The sequence below is a fragment of the Panulirus ornatus genome, chromosome 3 (assembly GCF_036320965.1).
Source record: "Panulirus ornatus isolate Po-2019 chromosome 3, ASM3632096v1, whole genome shotgun sequence".
Classification (NCBI taxonomy): domain Eukaryota; kingdom Metazoa; phylum Arthropoda; class Malacostraca; order Decapoda; family Palinuridae; genus Panulirus; species Panulirus ornatus.
In genome coordinates, this window is record NC_092226.1 from 61,866,913 (window position 1) to 61,884,971 (window position 18,059).

The window sequence follows — 18,059 nt, forward strand, 5'->3', positions numbered from 1 at the left end:
GATGTGTGGATGTAAAATGAGTGTGATTGAGAGAGCAGAAGAGGGTGTGTTTAAAAGGTTTGGACAAATGGAGAAGAAAGATTGACAAAGAGGACGTATGTGTCAGAGGTGGAGGGAACAAGGAGAAGAGGGAGACCAAATTGAGGTGGAAGAATAGAGTGAAAAAGATTTTGAGCGACCGGATCCTGAACATGCAGGAGGGTAAGAGGCGTGCAAGGAATAGAGTGAATAGGAACGATGTGGTATACCGGGGTCAACGTGCTGTCAGTGGACTGAACCAAAATATGTGAAACGTTTTGGGTAAACCATGGAAAGGTCTGTAGGGCCAGGATGTGGATAGGGAGCTGTGGTTTCGGTGCATTACACATGACAGCTAGAGAATGAGTGTGAGCGAATGTTGCCATTTTTGTCTGTTTTCCTGGCGCTGCCTCGCCGAAGCAGGAGGTAGCGATGCTGTTTCCTGTGGGATATGGTAGCGCCAGAATAGATGAAGGCAGGCATGAATGTGTACAGGTTTATATATGTATGTCTGTATGTATATGTCCGTATATGGGCATATATATATATATAAACAAGGTGCTTTTCAAATTGGTATATTGATCAAACACTCCATGTACTATCAGGTAAGGCAGTGGCGGCAAGCATGCAGTAATAGTAGTGGTAGTAGTAGTAGTAGTAGTAACAGCAGGAGTAGCAGTAGTAGTAGTCGTAGTAGTAGTACCTACTATGTAGTCGTGTAAACTATATAAACACTTTGCAACGGTGATAGGAGTGTGTGTTTACCTCTCTTACTTCGATCACTGCTAAATCTCTTCAGTGAAATTTCCCTTACCACTATTGTCCTCTGACATTTCCTTGACCCCCACGATCACTAGTGAAATCCCCTCGATCCCCCATGATCACTGCTAAAATCGACAGTGAACTTGCCTTTACTCCTATAGTCACTGCTAAATCACCCTGAAATCCTCTGTATCTCAACAATCACTGCTAAATCCCTCCCATGAAATCCCCAATTGCCTTATGAGTTACTGCTTGAAACGATCTTGAATAGTCTTTTCACCTCGGTAATCACTGCTGAAATCCCTCTGAAATCCTTTTCTGTACCCTAGTCACTGCTAAGAACTATCCAGTGAAATTACTTAGAGTGTTATCTAACTGCTAAAACCCAAATGAAATCCCCATTTTACCCCATCAATCACTACTAAATACCATCTGAAATCCTCATTCGCACCTTATGATAATGCTCCTCCGACCAAAAAAAATTCCCAAAAGTTTAATATACAGAAAAAGAAAATTAGTAAGTTCAGGTCCTCTTTTCCTTCCAAGCAGCTGGAACTGATCGACGAAGAGGTAAGTTCAAATTGAACTCTCTCTCTCTCTCTCTCTCTCTCTCTCTCTCTCTCTCTCTCTCACACACACACACACACACACACACAACAAGCTCATTTTGTTCAGTTTCTTCTTCTTCTTCTTCTTCTTCTTCTTCTTCTTCTTCTTCTTCCATCGGTCCAAGATTCCTTCCCCTTACAATGCTCCCACGGAAATTTTTACCACGTACTCACGGAGACGTGATTGGCGTGGTTAAGCGAAGTGCAGCCGTCCAATACTACAAGGTTTTGTTTACATTTCCTTGGTCACTGGGGATTGGATGTTCCGTTCCAATCCAGCGCCTAGCCATCAATGTTCCATTCCAGTGTCTCGTCATCACATGTTCCATTTCAGTGTCTTGTCATTACTCGATGTAAAAAAGATAATTCGTATGAATGTAAGAATTAGAGTTCATCTTTCTTCGGTTTAGAAAATGGGATTTAACTTCATGGTATAAACTGTGGTTTAACATTCTGCAGTATCGAAATTTGGACTTAACTTTCTTCAGTGCAATAATTTGCATTTACCGTATATTTCTTCAGTATAGAAACTGGGATTTAACTTCGTTATAGAAATACTGACCTAACTTTAGTTTAGGAATTGGAACTTAACTCCCTTCAGTATAGAAAAAGAGGAACTGATTTAACCTTCGTAAAAGGGATTTCACATCGGTAAAGAAATATTGATTTAACTTTAGTTCAGAAAACGGGATTTAGAATCCTTCGGTTAACAGACTGTGGGAGTCAGCTTCCTTCTTGAATATCTAATGGAGCAAGAAACAAGATCACTGCCTCAGCAAGTCACGGGTAAAGTTCGTTTTCCCTCTCATACAAGAGGTAATGGGAACATCCAAAGCTTCATTGGCTTCGAAATATCATCTCGGAAAAGAGGTAATGATAAGACCCGGAAGCTTCATTGGTTTCGAAATATTACTTCGGATAAGAGAAAATGAGAACATTCAAAACTTTCATGGCTTTAAAGGATTATTTCGGACAAGAGATAATGGCAACATCCGAAGCTTCATTGGCTTCGAAATATGATTTCAGACAAGAGGTAAAGAGAACATCCGAAGCTTCATTAACTTTGAAATATGACTTCGTACAAGGCTTTATGAGAACGTCCAAAGATTCATTGGCTTCGAAATAAAAATCATGTTTCGGACAAGAGGAAATGAGAACATCTGAAGCTTCGTTGGTTTCGAAAAATTTCATCTTCAAAGAAATGAAAAGATAGAAAGCAAAGACAAAATTGGTCTGATTGTGGGGCAGGAGCGACCAAAGGAAATTTAAAGATAAAAAAGAAAAAAAAAAGATCGGGAAAACTGAAATTCCTTTTTTAAGTCTTTTGTCGGGAAAGATTTCGAGACCGAACGGCAAAACAAATTCTGAACCATTTCACTCATACATAGATAGCTTCTCCTTCATAAGTCTTACTTTCACTAGTTTATCTGTCCTATAAAAGATCACATGTAGTTTGGAAAGTTGAGACACTGGTTTATTAAACTAGAGAATAGTGTATTAGAATAAGATGTTGTTTTACTACAGTATGGCACTGGTTTATCAGATTATGACACTGGTCTCTCAGATTATGCCACTGCTTTATTAGATCATGACACTTGTTTATTAGATTGAATTGTGGTAAATTAGATTATGAGACTAGTTAATTAGATTGAATTGTGGTAAATTAGATTATGAGACTAGTTAATTAGAAGATGACACTGGTTTGTCACATTATGACACTGGCTTATAGATTATGACACTTATCTATAATTTTCAAACACTGGTTTATCAGATTATATCGGTACTGAATCAAATTATGAGACTGGTTAGAATATGCACTGGTCTATCATATTATGACACTTTTTTGAAAATTATGACAATGGATTATCAGAAAATGACAGTGATTAATTGTAAACCATGAGGCCCACTGGTTTATCAAATCATGACAGTTGTTGATTGTAAACCATGAGACCCACTGGTTTAACATATCATGACAGTGATTAATTGTAAACCATGACACCCACTGGTTTATCAGATTATGACAGTGGTCAATTGTAAACCATGAGACCCACTGATATATCAAATCATGACAGTGATTAATTGTAAACCATGAGACCTACTAGTTTATCAAATCATGACAGTGATTAATTGTAAACCATGAGGCCCATTGGTTTATCAAATCATGACAGTGGTTAATTGTAGACCATGACACCCACTGGTTTATCAAATCATGACAGTAGTTAATTGTAAACCATGACACCCACTGGTTTATCATATCATGACAGTGATTAATTGTAAACCATGACACCCACTAGTTTATCAGATCATGACAGTGGTCAATTGTAAACCACGAGACCCATTGATTTATCAAATCATGACAGTGATTAATTGTAAACCATGAGGCCAACTGGTTTATCAAATCATGACAGTGATTGATTGTAAACCATGAGGCCCATTGGTTTAGCTAATCATGACAGTTGTTAATTGTAAACCATGAGACCCACTGGTTTATCAAATCATGACAGTGATTAACTGTAAACCATGACACCCACTGGTTTATCAGATTATGACAGTGGTCAATTGTAAACCATGAGACCCACTGATATATCAAATCATGACAGTGATTAATTGTAAACCATGAGACCTACTAGTTTATCAAATCATGACAGTGATTAATTGTAAACCATGAGGCCCATTGGTTTATCAAATCATGACAGTGGTTAATTGTAAACCATGATTCCCACTGATTTATCAATTCATGACAGTGGTTAATTGTAAACCATGAGACCCACTGGTTTATCAAATCATGACAGTGGTTGATTGTAAACCATGAGACCCACTGGTTTATCAAATTATGACGGTGGTTAATTGTAAACCATGACACCCATTGGTTTATCAAATCATGACAGTGGTTAATTGTAAACCATGAGACCCACTGGTTTATCAAATCATGACAGTGTTTAATTGTAAACCATGACACCCACTGGTTTATCAAATCATGACAGTGTTTAATTGTAAACCATGACACCCACTGGTTTATCAAATCATGACAGTGGTTGATTGTAAACCATGACACCCACTAGTTTATCAAATCATGACAGTGATTAATTGTAAACCATGACACCCACTGGTTTATCAAATCATGACAGTGGTTAATTGTAAACCATGAGACCCACTGGTTTATCAGATCACGACAGTTATTGATTGTAAACCATGAGACTCACGTGGTCACCACACTACCATGGTCACCATACTACCTTGTTCACCACACTACCATGTTCACCACACTACCATGTTCACCACGCTATCATGTTCACCACATTACCATGGTCACCACACTACCATGATCACCACACTTCGGGTTCACCACACTACCATGTTCACCACACTACCATGGTCACCACGCTATCATGTTCACCATACTACCATGGTCACCACACTACCATGATCACCACACTTCATGTTCACCACACTACCATGATCACCACACTACCATGGTCACCACACTACCATGTTCACCACACTACCATGTTCACCACACTACCATGGTCACCACGCTATCATGTCACTACATGATCACTACACTGCCATGGTCACCACACTACCATGTTCACCACACTTCATGTTCACCACACTACCATGGTCACCACACTACATGATCACTACACTGCCATGGTCACCACACTACCATGATCACCACACTACCATGGTCACCACACTACATGATCACTACACTACCATGGTCACCACACTACAATGATCACCACACTTCATGTTCACCACACTACCATGATCACCACACTTCATGTTCACCACACTACCATGTTCACCACACTGCCATGGTCATCACACTACCATGATCACCACATTTCATGTTCACCACACTACCATGATCACCACACTTCATGTTCACCACACTGCCATGGTCACCACACTACCATGATCACCACACTACCATGGTCACCACACTACATGATCACTACACTACCATGGTCACCACACTACAATGATCACCACACTTCATGTTCACCACACTACCATGGTCACCACACTACATGATCACTACACTGCCATGGTCACCACACTACCATGTTCACCACACTACCATGGTCACCACACTACATGATCACTACACTGCCATGGTCACCACACTACCATGATCACCACACTACCATGGTCACCACACTACATGATCACTACACTACCATGGTCACCACACTACAATGATCACCACACTTCATGTTCACCACACTACCATGATCACCACACTTCATGTTCACCACACTACCATGTTCACCACACTGCCATGGTCATCACACTACCATGATCACCACATTTCATGTTCACCACACTACCATGATCACCACACTTCATGTTCACCACACTGCCATGGTCACCACACTACCATGATCACCACACTACCATGGTCACCACACTACATGATCACTACACTACCATGGTCACCACACTACAATGATCACCACACTTCATGTTCACCACACTACCATGGTCACCACACTACATGATCACTACACTACCATGGTCATCACACTACCATGATCACCACACTTCATGTTCCCCACACTACCATAGTCACCACACTACATGATCACTACACTGCCATGGCCACCAAACTACCATGTTCACCACACTTCATGTTCACCACACTACCATGGTCACCACACTACATGATCACCACACTGCCATGGTCACCACACCACCATGATCACCACACTACCATGGTCACCACACTACATGATCACTACACTACCATGGTCACCACACTACCATGATCACCACACTACCATAATCACCACACTACCATAATTAGCACTCTACCATGGTCGCCACACAGCCATGTTCACCACACTACCATGGTCACCACACTGCCATGATCACCACACTACCATATTCAGCACTCTATCATGGTCGTCACACAGCCATGTTCACCACACTACCATGTTCAGCACTCTACCATGGTCACCACACTACCATGATCACCACACTACCATGATCACCACACTAACATGTTCAACACACCACCTTGGTCACCATACTACCATGATCACCACACTACCATAATCACCACACTACCATGTTCCGCACTCTACCATGGTCACCACACTACCATGATCACCACACTACCATGGTCACCACACTACCATGTTCAGCACTCTACCATGGTCACCTCACTACCATGATCATCACACTTCATGTTCATCACACTACCATGGTCACCACACTATCATGTTCAGCACTCTACCATGGTCACCTCACTACCATGATCATCACACTTCATGTTCATCACACTACCATGGTCACCAGATTACCATGATCACCACACTACCATGTTCAGCACTCTACCATGGTCACCATACTACCATGATCACTACACAGCCATGTTCACCACACTACTATGGTCACCAGACTACCATGATCACCACACTACCACGTTCACCACACTACCATGTTCACCACACCACCTTGGTCACCACACTAACATGATCTTCAATTCCATAAGGTCACTACATTCACCACACACCACATAACTCACCATTATTCATTATTCATCGTCTGACTTTCTCATTTTCTCGACTCATTACATTCATTTTTTTTCTTTTATCTTAATTCGCCACACATTCATTGATTCACCACAGTCACCACACATTGATCTTTTCACCACACCGAGGTCACCATATTCTTGCCCTCAACACACTCTTGCCTTCTCAACACCACTCTATATGGTCACCACACCGAGGTCACCACATTCTTGCCCTCAACACACTCTTGGCTTCACAACACCACTCTATACATGGTCACCACACCGAGGTCACCACATTCTTGCCCTCAACACACTCTTGCCTTCTCAACACCACGCTTTATATGGTCACCACACCGAGGTCACCATATTCTTGCCCTCAACACACTCTTGGCTTCACAACACCACTCTATATGGTCACCACACCGAGGTCACCATATTCTTGCCCTCAACACACTCTTGGCTTCACAACACCACTCTTTACATGGTCACCACACCGAGGTCACCACATTCTTGCCCTCAACACACTCTTGCCTTCTCAACACCACGCTTTATATGGTCACCACACCGAGGTCACCACATTCTTGCCCTCAACACACTCTTGGCTTCACAACACCACTCTTTATATGGTCACCACACCGAGGTCACCACATTCTTGCCCTCAACACACTCTTGGCTTCACAACACCACTCTTTATATGGTCACCACACCGAGGTCACCACATTCTTGCCCTCACCACACTCTTGGCTTCACAACACGCTTTATATGGTCACCACACTTGACCACGATCACCATCATACATGTCCTCACCATACTTGCATCATCACCTTGGTTATGATGTCACCATGTTTATCTGGGAGGGTGTCATGTTCGGCTGTCACTATCATCTAAGGATCACCACGTTCATGGGTCATTATAGTGCCAAGGTCAACATGTTCCTACAGTCACATAAGTCCTTGGTCACTATAGCAACTAGGTCACCATAGTCTCTTCCCCTGGTCACTATAGCAACTGGGTCACCATAGTCTCTTCCCCTGGTCACTATAGTAACTAGGTCACCATAGTCTCTTCCCCTGGTCACTATAGCAACTAGGTCACCATAGTCTCTTCCCCTGGTCACTATAGTAACTAGGTCACCATAGTCTCTTCCCCTGGTCACTATAGTAACTGGGTAACCTAAGTCTCAGAGCCACCATAGTCCCTGGGACACTAATCCCTGACTCACCATAGTCCCTGGGTCACTATGATCCCTGGGACACCATGATTCCACGGTCACCATAGTCCCTGGGACACTAATCCCTGGTTCACCATAATCCCTGGGACACTGTGATCCCTGGGACACCATAATTCCACGGTCACCATAGTCTCAGCGCCACTATAGTCCCTAGGACACTATAGTCTCTGGGTCACCATAGTCCCACGATCACCATAGTCCCTGGGATAGTATAATCCCTGGGCCATCATAGCCCCTGGGTCACCATAGTCCCACGGTTACCATAGTCCCTGGGATAGTATAATCCCTGGGCCATCATAGCCCCTGGGTCACCATAGTCCCACGGTCACCATAGTCCCTAGGATAGTATAATCCCTGGGCCATCATAGCCCCTGGGTCACCATAGTCCCATGGTCACCATAGTCCCTGGGATAGTATAATCCCTGGGCCACCATAGCCCTGGGTCACCATAGTCCCACGGTCACCATAGTCCCTGGGATAGTATAATCCCTGGGCCATCATAGCCCCTGGGTCACCATAGCCCGTGGGTCACCATAGCCCGTGGGTCACCATAGCCCCTGGGCCATCATAGCCCCTGGGTCACCATAGCCCGTGGGTCACCATAGCCCCATAACCCCTGGGTCACCATAGCCCGTGGGTCACCATAGCCCCTGGGTCACCACTCCCCGGAAAGGTAATGTTGATCTCGCGCCAGGAAGAAGGTAATAGAGTCTTCAGAACCATTTAATACCATTAAGCCTGCCAATATATCTGGTCTTATATCGCACGAAACAATCTGGAACATCCCTCTTCGTTTTTTTTTTCTCTCTTTTTTCTTCCCCTCGCCGCCCGTATGTATATATGTGTATGTATATATGTATACGTATATTATACACTAATTTAAGCGTGCTTATGCGTGAGTATTCATTCCTTTTCGTGAAAGTTTACTAGATCAGTAATTCCACAGTGTGATCAAAATACCCAACATGCAAATTCATCCCACAGTTGTAGAATACATTAATACAATTCATTGTGATTATGATTGTAATAAATCAATTTGGATAGTCATCGTCATTGCACCATTGGGACGAAAATGACACATTTCAGTCGAGGGAAAATGAGGCAGTATCTTCCCCCGTGTGTGAGTGATGTAGATGTTTACATAGCAGACATAACACATCATGTTATCATGTTATCTCTTTCGAGTAAAACAAAATGTTCACACTTACGTTACGTCGACGTGCCAGTACCAACCGCCAATCAGGTGTGCGAGGTCTTAGAGAATAGCCAATCAGGTGAGTGAGGTCTTAGAGAATAGCCAATCAGGTGAGTAAGGTCCTTGAGAATAGCCATTCAGGTGAGTGAGGTCTTAGAGAATAGCCAATCAGGTGTGTGAGGTCTTAGAGAATAGCCAATCAGGTGTGTGAGGTCTTAGAGAATAGCCAATCAGGTCAGTGAGGTCTTAGAGAGTAGCCAATCAGGTGTGTGAGGTCTTAGAGAATAGCCAATCAGGTGAGTAAGGTCCTTGAGAATAGCCATTCAGGTGAGTGAGGTCTTAGAGAATAGCCAATCAGGTGAGTGAGGTCTTAGAGAATAGCCAATCATGTGTGTGAGGTCTTAGAGAATAGCCAATCAGGTGTGTGAGGTCTTAGAGAATAGCCAATCAGGTGAGTAAGGTCCTTGAGAATAGCCATTCAGGTGAGTGAGGTCTTAGAGAATAGCCAATCAGGTGTGTGAGGTCTTAGAGAGTAGCCAATCAGGTGAGTGAGGTCTTAGAGAATAGCCAATCAGGTGTGTGAGGTCTTAGAGAGTAGCCAATCAGGTGAGTGAGGTCTTAGAGAATAGCCAATCAGGTGAGTAAGGTCTTAGAGAATAGCCAATCAGGTGAGTGAGGTCTTAGAGAATAGCCAGTCAGGTGAGTGAGGTCTTAGAGAATAGCCAATCAGGTGAGTGAGTTCTTAGAGAATAGCCAATCAGGTGTGAGTGGACTCGTGGTGTGCCAATCAGGTGAGTGAGGTCTCAGGAAGTGCCCAATCAGGTGAAAGAGCTCGTTGGTTACGCCAATCAGGTGAAAGATGTCTTAGGAAGTGGCGATTAGGTAAGAGAGGCCTCAGGATAGCCAGTCAGATGAGAGAGATTTGTGGAACAGCCAATCAGGTGAGAGAGATTTAAGGGATACGTGACCAGGCGAGAGAGGTTTGAAAACAGCCAATCAGGTAATCGAGATTTAAGGAACAGCCAATCAGGCGAGAGAGAGATCTGAGAACTAGCCAATCAGGTGAAAGAGATATAAGGCACAGCCAATCAGGCGAGAGAGGTTTAAAAACTACCCTATCAGGTGAGAGGGCCACAAGAGGACCCCTCCCCCAACCCCCACAGTACGTCCTGGGCAACGCCCTTCTTCAGGTAGTCTGCCTCAGATAACCTACAAACCCTTCACTCCTCCTCATCCTCCTCCTCCTCTTCCTCTTCCTCCTCCTCTTCCGCCTCCTCCTCCTCCTCCTCCTCCTCCTCCCTCCTCCTCCCTACCTCACGAACATGGACACCTGCGGGAAAAAAAGGAAAAAGGATTATCTCATGAAGGAAGCGGCTGTTGGCCACCCCATCTCCTTAGATTAAGACCCTCCCACTCACATGACCTCCCTGTGTTTTTAGAGACGCGCGACCAAAGGTCTTTGCTCCAGTGCCCTTCCACGCCCTGGCCAAAAAGAAAAAAGAGAACGAAGGAAAAGATAAGAAACATTTTTCTGTCCCTCGAAGTCGAATCTTTTTGAAGATGGTAACATCGCTCCCAAGGGAGGGGGGCTGTCACGTAATGCCATGTCACAAAGAAACATTAGAGATGAACTCAGAATTCCGGAGTGTGGGAGGCGAGCGAGGAGAACCCAGCAGTCTTGGGCATGTCACTTGGATAGCTATGAGGGGACGAGGCATCATCACCATCTTTAATGTCTTCGAGCGGTGAAGAATTCTCCACAATGACCACCATCACACACTCCGGGTGATGACAGCCATGTCCGTCAAACTGATGGAGGAAAATACATCTCTCTCGTGAAGACAACGAGGGATCTTGAGAGCCCAGTGGAAGCCATCGTTGTTATGCCCTAGTCTCTCCATGATGGCCTGCCATCCTCCACCTTCAAGCACAAAAGCAATGATCACTTCGATGTGGTGACGCGAACCATCTCACCGGCATGTTGGTCTTCTTGAGCGTTCGAGTGGAAGAGAAAATAAAGAGAAGAAATACACACACACACACACACACACACACACACACACACACACACACACCACTTCTCCACAAGGCTTTTGTTTCTCTTCGCTACAACGCTCCACTTTTATTGAGGGCATTCCGGTAATTGCCGACAATAAATGAGACGATCATGGGTTAAAGAGGTATACTGCGTAGATGACCTCACTCTCTCTCTCTATCTCTCTCTCTCTCTCTCTCTCTCTCTCTCTCTCTCTCTCTCTCTCTCTCTATATATATATATATATATATATATATATATATATATATATATATATATATATATATATATATATATATATATATATATATATATATACGTATATATATATATATATATATATATATATATATATATATATATATATATATATATATATATATATATATATATATATATATATATATATATATATATATATATATATATATATTTATATATATATATATATATATATATATATATATATATATATATATATATATATATATATATATATATATATATATATATCTTTTTCTTTTCTTTCAAACTATTCGCCATTTCCCGCGTTAGCGAGGTAGCGTTAAGAACAGAGGACTGGGCCTTTGAGGGAACATCCTCACCTGGCCCCCTTCTCTGTTCCTTCTTTTGGAAAATTAAAAAAAAAAAAACGAGAGGGGAGGATTTCCAGCCACCCGCTCCCTCCCCTTTTAGTCGCCTTCTACGACACGCAGGGAATACGTGGGAAGTATTCTTTCTCCCCTATCCACAGATATATATATATATATATATATATATATATATATATATATTTCTTTTGCTTTGTCGCTGTCTCCCGCGTTTGCGAGGTAGCGCAAGGAAACAGACGAAAGAAATGACCCAACCCACCCCCATACACATGTATATACATACACGTCCACACACGCAAATATATATACCTACACAGCTTTCCATGGTTTACCCCAGACGCTTCACATGCCCTGATTCAATCCACCGACAGCACGTCAACCCCGGTATACCACATCGATCCAATTCACTCTATTCCTTGCCCTCCTTTCACCCTCCTGCATGTTCAGGCCCCGATCACACAAAATCTTTTTCACTCCATCTTTCCACCTCCACTTCTCCTCGTTCCCTCCACCTCCGACACATATATCCTCTTGGTCAATCTTTCCTCACTCATTCTCTCCATGTGCCCAAACCATTTCAAAACACCCTCTTCTGCTCTCTCAACCACGCTCTTTTTATTTCCACACATCTCTCTTACCCTTACGTTACTTACTCGATCAAACCACCTCACACCACACATTGTCCTCAAACATCTCATTTCCAGCACATCCATCCTCCTGCGCACAACTCTATCCATAGCCCACGCCTCGCAACCATACAAAATTGTTGGAACCACTATTCCTTCAAACATAGCCATTTTTGCTTTCCTAGATAATGTTCTCGACTTCCACACATTCTTCAAGGCCCCCAGGATTTTCGCCCCCTCCCCCACCCTATGATTCACTTCCGCTTCCATGGTTCCATCCGCTGCCAGATCCACTCCCAGATATCTAAAACACTTTACTTCCTCCAGTTTTTCTCCATTCAAACTTACCTCCCAATTGACTTGACCCTCAACCCTACTGTACCTAATAACCTTGCTCTTATTCACATTTACTCTTAACTTTCTTCTTTCACACACTTTACCAAACTCAGTCACCAGCTTCTGCAGTTTCTCACATGAATCATATATATATATATATATACACTTATGAGAGTTATATCTCTACGATCATTGATCTAGTCATGCACCCGCATATCAATGCGAAAGACCTGAGGGTGACAAATAGAGATTAATATAACATAAAATACATCTGCCAGCGAACCCTGGACACAGCCGCTTGCCGCTAAGTTTAGCGCTTCAGCCACCAAGCTTTGTATCCTTTTTCAACGTCGAAAAGATCTTTTTTTAGAATTATTTTGCATTTATACATTTTCGATAAATATTCACCATGTGTCTACATTATACAGGGCTGAGTGCAGACAGACGGGATCAGAATATTATATACCAGCAGCCACTGGGCGGGGCCGGTAAATGGAAGCGTTTGACCCCGTATTTTCCGTCTCTTTGTGGTCTTACCTGCATATATATATATATATATATATATATATATATATATATATATATATATATATATATATATATATATATATATATATGTGTGTGTGTGTGTGTGTGTGTGTGTGTATATATGTGTGTGTGCGTGTGACTCAACAACACGTAAATCAATAGGATTCGTACGTCTATCTTGTCTAGTAAATGCAGGAGGCAGAGGAGCACATATTGACTTGACCACCACTACCCATAATAGGGAAGAAGTGGCTGGTCGAACTACAAGTAATCGAATATTCTGCGTCGACTTGTGTACGTGAGCAAACTGGGTCTGCCCGAGCCAGTTCCCGGTAACCAACAGTAGCTATATACCGGGTTTATACCCAGTTAGAGGTATACCAGCACGATGTGGACCAACCATGAAGTGGTCTGCAGGACTTGGCTTATACACAGTGGGCGGTGGTTTCGGTGCATTATGAATGACAGCTATACAGGGGATGTCTGCGAATGAGGCCATTGTTCGACTGCTCCTGACACAGCCTCGCTCGGGAGGGAGGAGGATATTAGTATAGAATGAAAGGAAAATCATTATCATTAACATCATTATTATAATCATGATTATCATCATAATTGCTACTACTACTACTACTACTACTACTACTACTACTGCTACTACTACTACTACTACTTCTACTACTACTACTATTGGTATCATTTTCGATGTCGCCCTGAAAGAGATAAGAGATGGTTCTTATTTACGAGTACTTGCGACGAGATTTTGCAGAATGGAATGGCCATCACGTAGCGCTCACCGCAAGAAAATCTAGGGTTACGAGGAACAAGTCGTGTATATCATGTGTTGTTATGTGTTATGTATGAACTGCAATGCCAGTAGCCCAAGAGTGAGTTAGGCAAGAAGAAAAGACAGCTAACTGGGCAGGAAATGTACCTGCTCACTGGGCGACCCTGTTTCGATCCATCCATATACACACAGGTGGTTAGCATCAGTGATATACCTCCGTGAGAGAGAGGAGGAGTTACATAGGGTCACATAGATACACAGACCACACAGACCCAAGGTCCAAGCGAGGTGGTATGGCCTGAACACTACTTAAAAGCAGTGAGGAAAAAAGGATAGCAAAGCAAAGGCTCTCTCCCCACCCTCCACTCCCTCCTGCACAAACTGAACAGAAAAAGGTAAGAAAAAAATACCTTGCAGGATAAATTTGCCTAAAGGAAATCTTTATGGAAAAGTCATAAGGTAGAATGAACATGAATATGTCGTGCATCCCTTCATTTTTTTGTTATAAAGACAATAGTGAGGATAAACTTGACTTTCAGCCTACATTGTTCCTGATATTGAAGAATGAAACAATGATTTTCACTTACTCACACAAAGCAGGTGACATGGTTTAATCAATATTGGTATGCTACCACAACATGGCCAGGGAAAGATCAGTGGTTGAGAAGGTAATATGATATACCACTGCGTTATGACGACTGATTAAATGCATTATCCCATACCAGAGAGTGACAAGTGATGATCAGTTCTAATTTTGAAGATTTTAAGATTTTTTTTTTCTCTGAACAACATTATCTGAGAGCTTATTCCATGCATCAATAATGGTGCTGGTGATGAAATGTTTTGTACAGTCCATATCATGTCGGTGACCTCTTAAGTTTTAGTCTATTATCTCTCGTCGGTAATGCTGGCGCTACTGTCACGAAATTTTCAATATCAATATTGTTGAATCCTTTAAGTATTTCAAGATAGTGTATTGATTTGCCCCGGCGGCGCCTCTTACTTAGGGTGAACAAGTTTACTTCTGGCAGTCTCTCCTCATAAGGTCTGTTACGCAAGGAAGGAATCAATTTAGTTGCCCTTCGCTGCACTGCTTTCAGTCTAAGAATATCCCTGCTTCTGTGTGTGTGTGTGTGTGTGTGTGTGTGTGTGTGTGTGTGTGTGTGTTGGGGTGGTCGGGGGGGGGGACTGCACTGCATATTCGAGATGTGGTCTAACTAGACTTAGGTATCGTGGCAATATCACATCCTTGATTTTGTATAAAAAGTTTCTATTCATAAATCCTGACATCCTATTTGCTTTCTTGGCAGCTTCATTACCAAGCTGAAGGATATGAAGTTGTTTGAGACGGTAACCCCCTAAATCTCTCACACTAGATGTGTCCTTTATGTTGTGGCCCAATGGTTCATAATCGAATTCTTTGTATATCTATTTCATTTTTACTTGTAACAGCCAACATTTATTGACATTAAATGGTATTTGCCATTTTCTAGGCTATTCAGCGATTTTAATCTTGTGATCTTGGCCTATCTTCTTCAGTTAATATGGCACTGCCGATCTTTGCGTCATCTGCAAATTTGGACACTTAAGTTGTCTAGATAGAAGATATAGCTATAGCATATACAGTGTAGAATCATTCGCTATATCACACGCCGTTCTCAGGTCGGTCTAGCTCTAAAACCCCTCAGGAGAACAGGTCTGAAAATAAAAGATAGGAAGGACGAAAGGGATAATTAAACGCCAGACTGGAAAAGGCCTTAAAGTTTACCTTTAATTTGGTCGCTCTTCTCATAGATATCTTCAATGGCGTTTTTCAGGGTTCCAATGGACTGGGTTACTGCTAATGACGGGTTGTGTTATTGTGTTGGGGGAACTCTTCTGAACCCACACGCTTGGTTAAAACCAGTACCAATATCTATGTCTGTGTATATGTGTGTGTGTGTGTGTGTGTGTGTGTGTGTGTGTGTATTTATATATATATATATATATATATATATATATATATATATATATATATATATATATATATATATATATATATATATATATATTCTTTCTTTTAAACTATCCGCCATTTCCCGCATTAGCGAGGTAGCGTTAAGTACAGAGGACTGGGCCTTTGTGGAATATCCTCACCTGGCCCCCCTCTGTTCCTTCTTTTGGAGAATTAAAAAAAAGAAAAAAAAAACGAGAGGGGAGGATTTCCAGCCTCCCGCCCCCTCCCCTTTTAGTCGCCTTCTACGACACGCAGGGAATACGTGGGAAGTATTCTTCATACCCTATCCCCAGGGATATATATATATATATATATATATATATATATATATATATATATATATATATATATATATATATATATATATATATATTGGAAAGGATCACAATTTTGCGCGTGATCAAGATATTCCTATGAGTCCACGGGGAAAATGAAACACGAAAAGTTCCCAAGTTCACTTTCGTGTAACAATCACATCAGGGGAGACACAAGAGAGAAATATAAGTCAGTTGATATACATCGAAGAGACGAAGCTAGGACGCCATTTGTTAAACATGTTTACCAAATGGCGTCCTAGCTTCGTCTCTTCGATGTATATCAACTGACTGTTATATTTCTCTCTTGTGTCTCCCCTGATGATGTGATTTTTACACGAGAGTGCACTTGGGAACTTTTCGTGTTTCATTTTCCCCGTGGACTCATAGGAATATATATATATATATATATATATATATATATATATATATATATATATATATATATATATATATATATATATATATATATATATATATATATATACATATATATATATATATATATATATATATATATATATATATATATGTATATATATATATATATATATATATATATATATATATATATATATATATATATATATATATATATATATGAGGGTTAGGGAAAATGATTTGGTAAACAGAGAAGAGGTAGTAACAGCTTTGCGGAAGATGAAAGCCGGCAAGGCAGCAGGTTTGGATGGTACTGCAGTGGAATTTGTTAAAAAAGGGGATGACTGTATTGTTGACTGGTTGGTAAGGTTATTTAATGTATGTATGACTCATGGTGAGGTGCCTGAGGATTGGCGAAATGCGTGCATAGTGCCATTGTACAAAGGCAAAGGGGATAAGAGTGAGTGCTCAAATTACAGAGGTATAAGTTTGTTGAGTATTCCTGGTAAATTATATGGGAGGGTATTGATTGAGAGGGTGAAGGCATGTACAGAGCATCAGATTGGGGAAGAGCAGTGTGGTTTCAGAAGTGGTAGAGGATGTGTGGATCAGGTGTTTGCTTTGAAGAATGTATGTGAGAAATACTTAGAAAAGCAAATGGATTGGTATGTAGCATTTATGGATCTGGAGAAGGCATATGATAGAGTTGATAGAGATGCTCTGTGGAAGGTATTAAGAATATATGGTGTGGGAGGCAAGTTGTTAGAATCAGTGAAAAGTTTTTATCGAGGATGTAAGGCATGTGTACGTGTAGGAAGAGAGGAAAGTGATTGATTCTCAGTGAATGTAGGTTTGCGGCAGGGGTGTGTGATGTCTCCATGGTTCTTTGATTTGTTTATGAATGGGGTTGTTAGGGAGGTGAATGCAAGAGTTTTGGAAAGAGGGGCAAGTATGAAGTCTGTTGTGGATGAGAGAGCTTGGGAAGTGAGTCAGTTGTTGTTCGCTGATGATACAACGCTGGTGGCTGATTCTTGTGAGAAACTGCAGAAGCTGGTGACTGAGTTTGGTAAAGTGTGTGAAAGAAGAAAGTTAAGAGTAAATGTGAATAAGAGC

At 41.7% G+C, this 18,059-nt stretch overlaps 1 protein-coding gene across 1 annotated transcript in view; it reads left to right on the forward strand.

Annotated features, from left to right (window-relative positions):
• The first annotated feature begins 1,332 nt into the window (after window positions 1-1,332).
• Window positions 1,333-18,059, forward strand: part of LOC139762761 (uncharacterized) — a 62,255-nt gene continuing 45,528 nt past the window's right edge. Inside the window, exon 1 of the mRNA XM_071687874.1 lies at window positions 1,333-1,350. The gene's annotated coding sequence lies outside the window, so the exon portion shown is untranslated. The remainder of the gene's footprint in view (window positions 1,351-18,059) is intronic.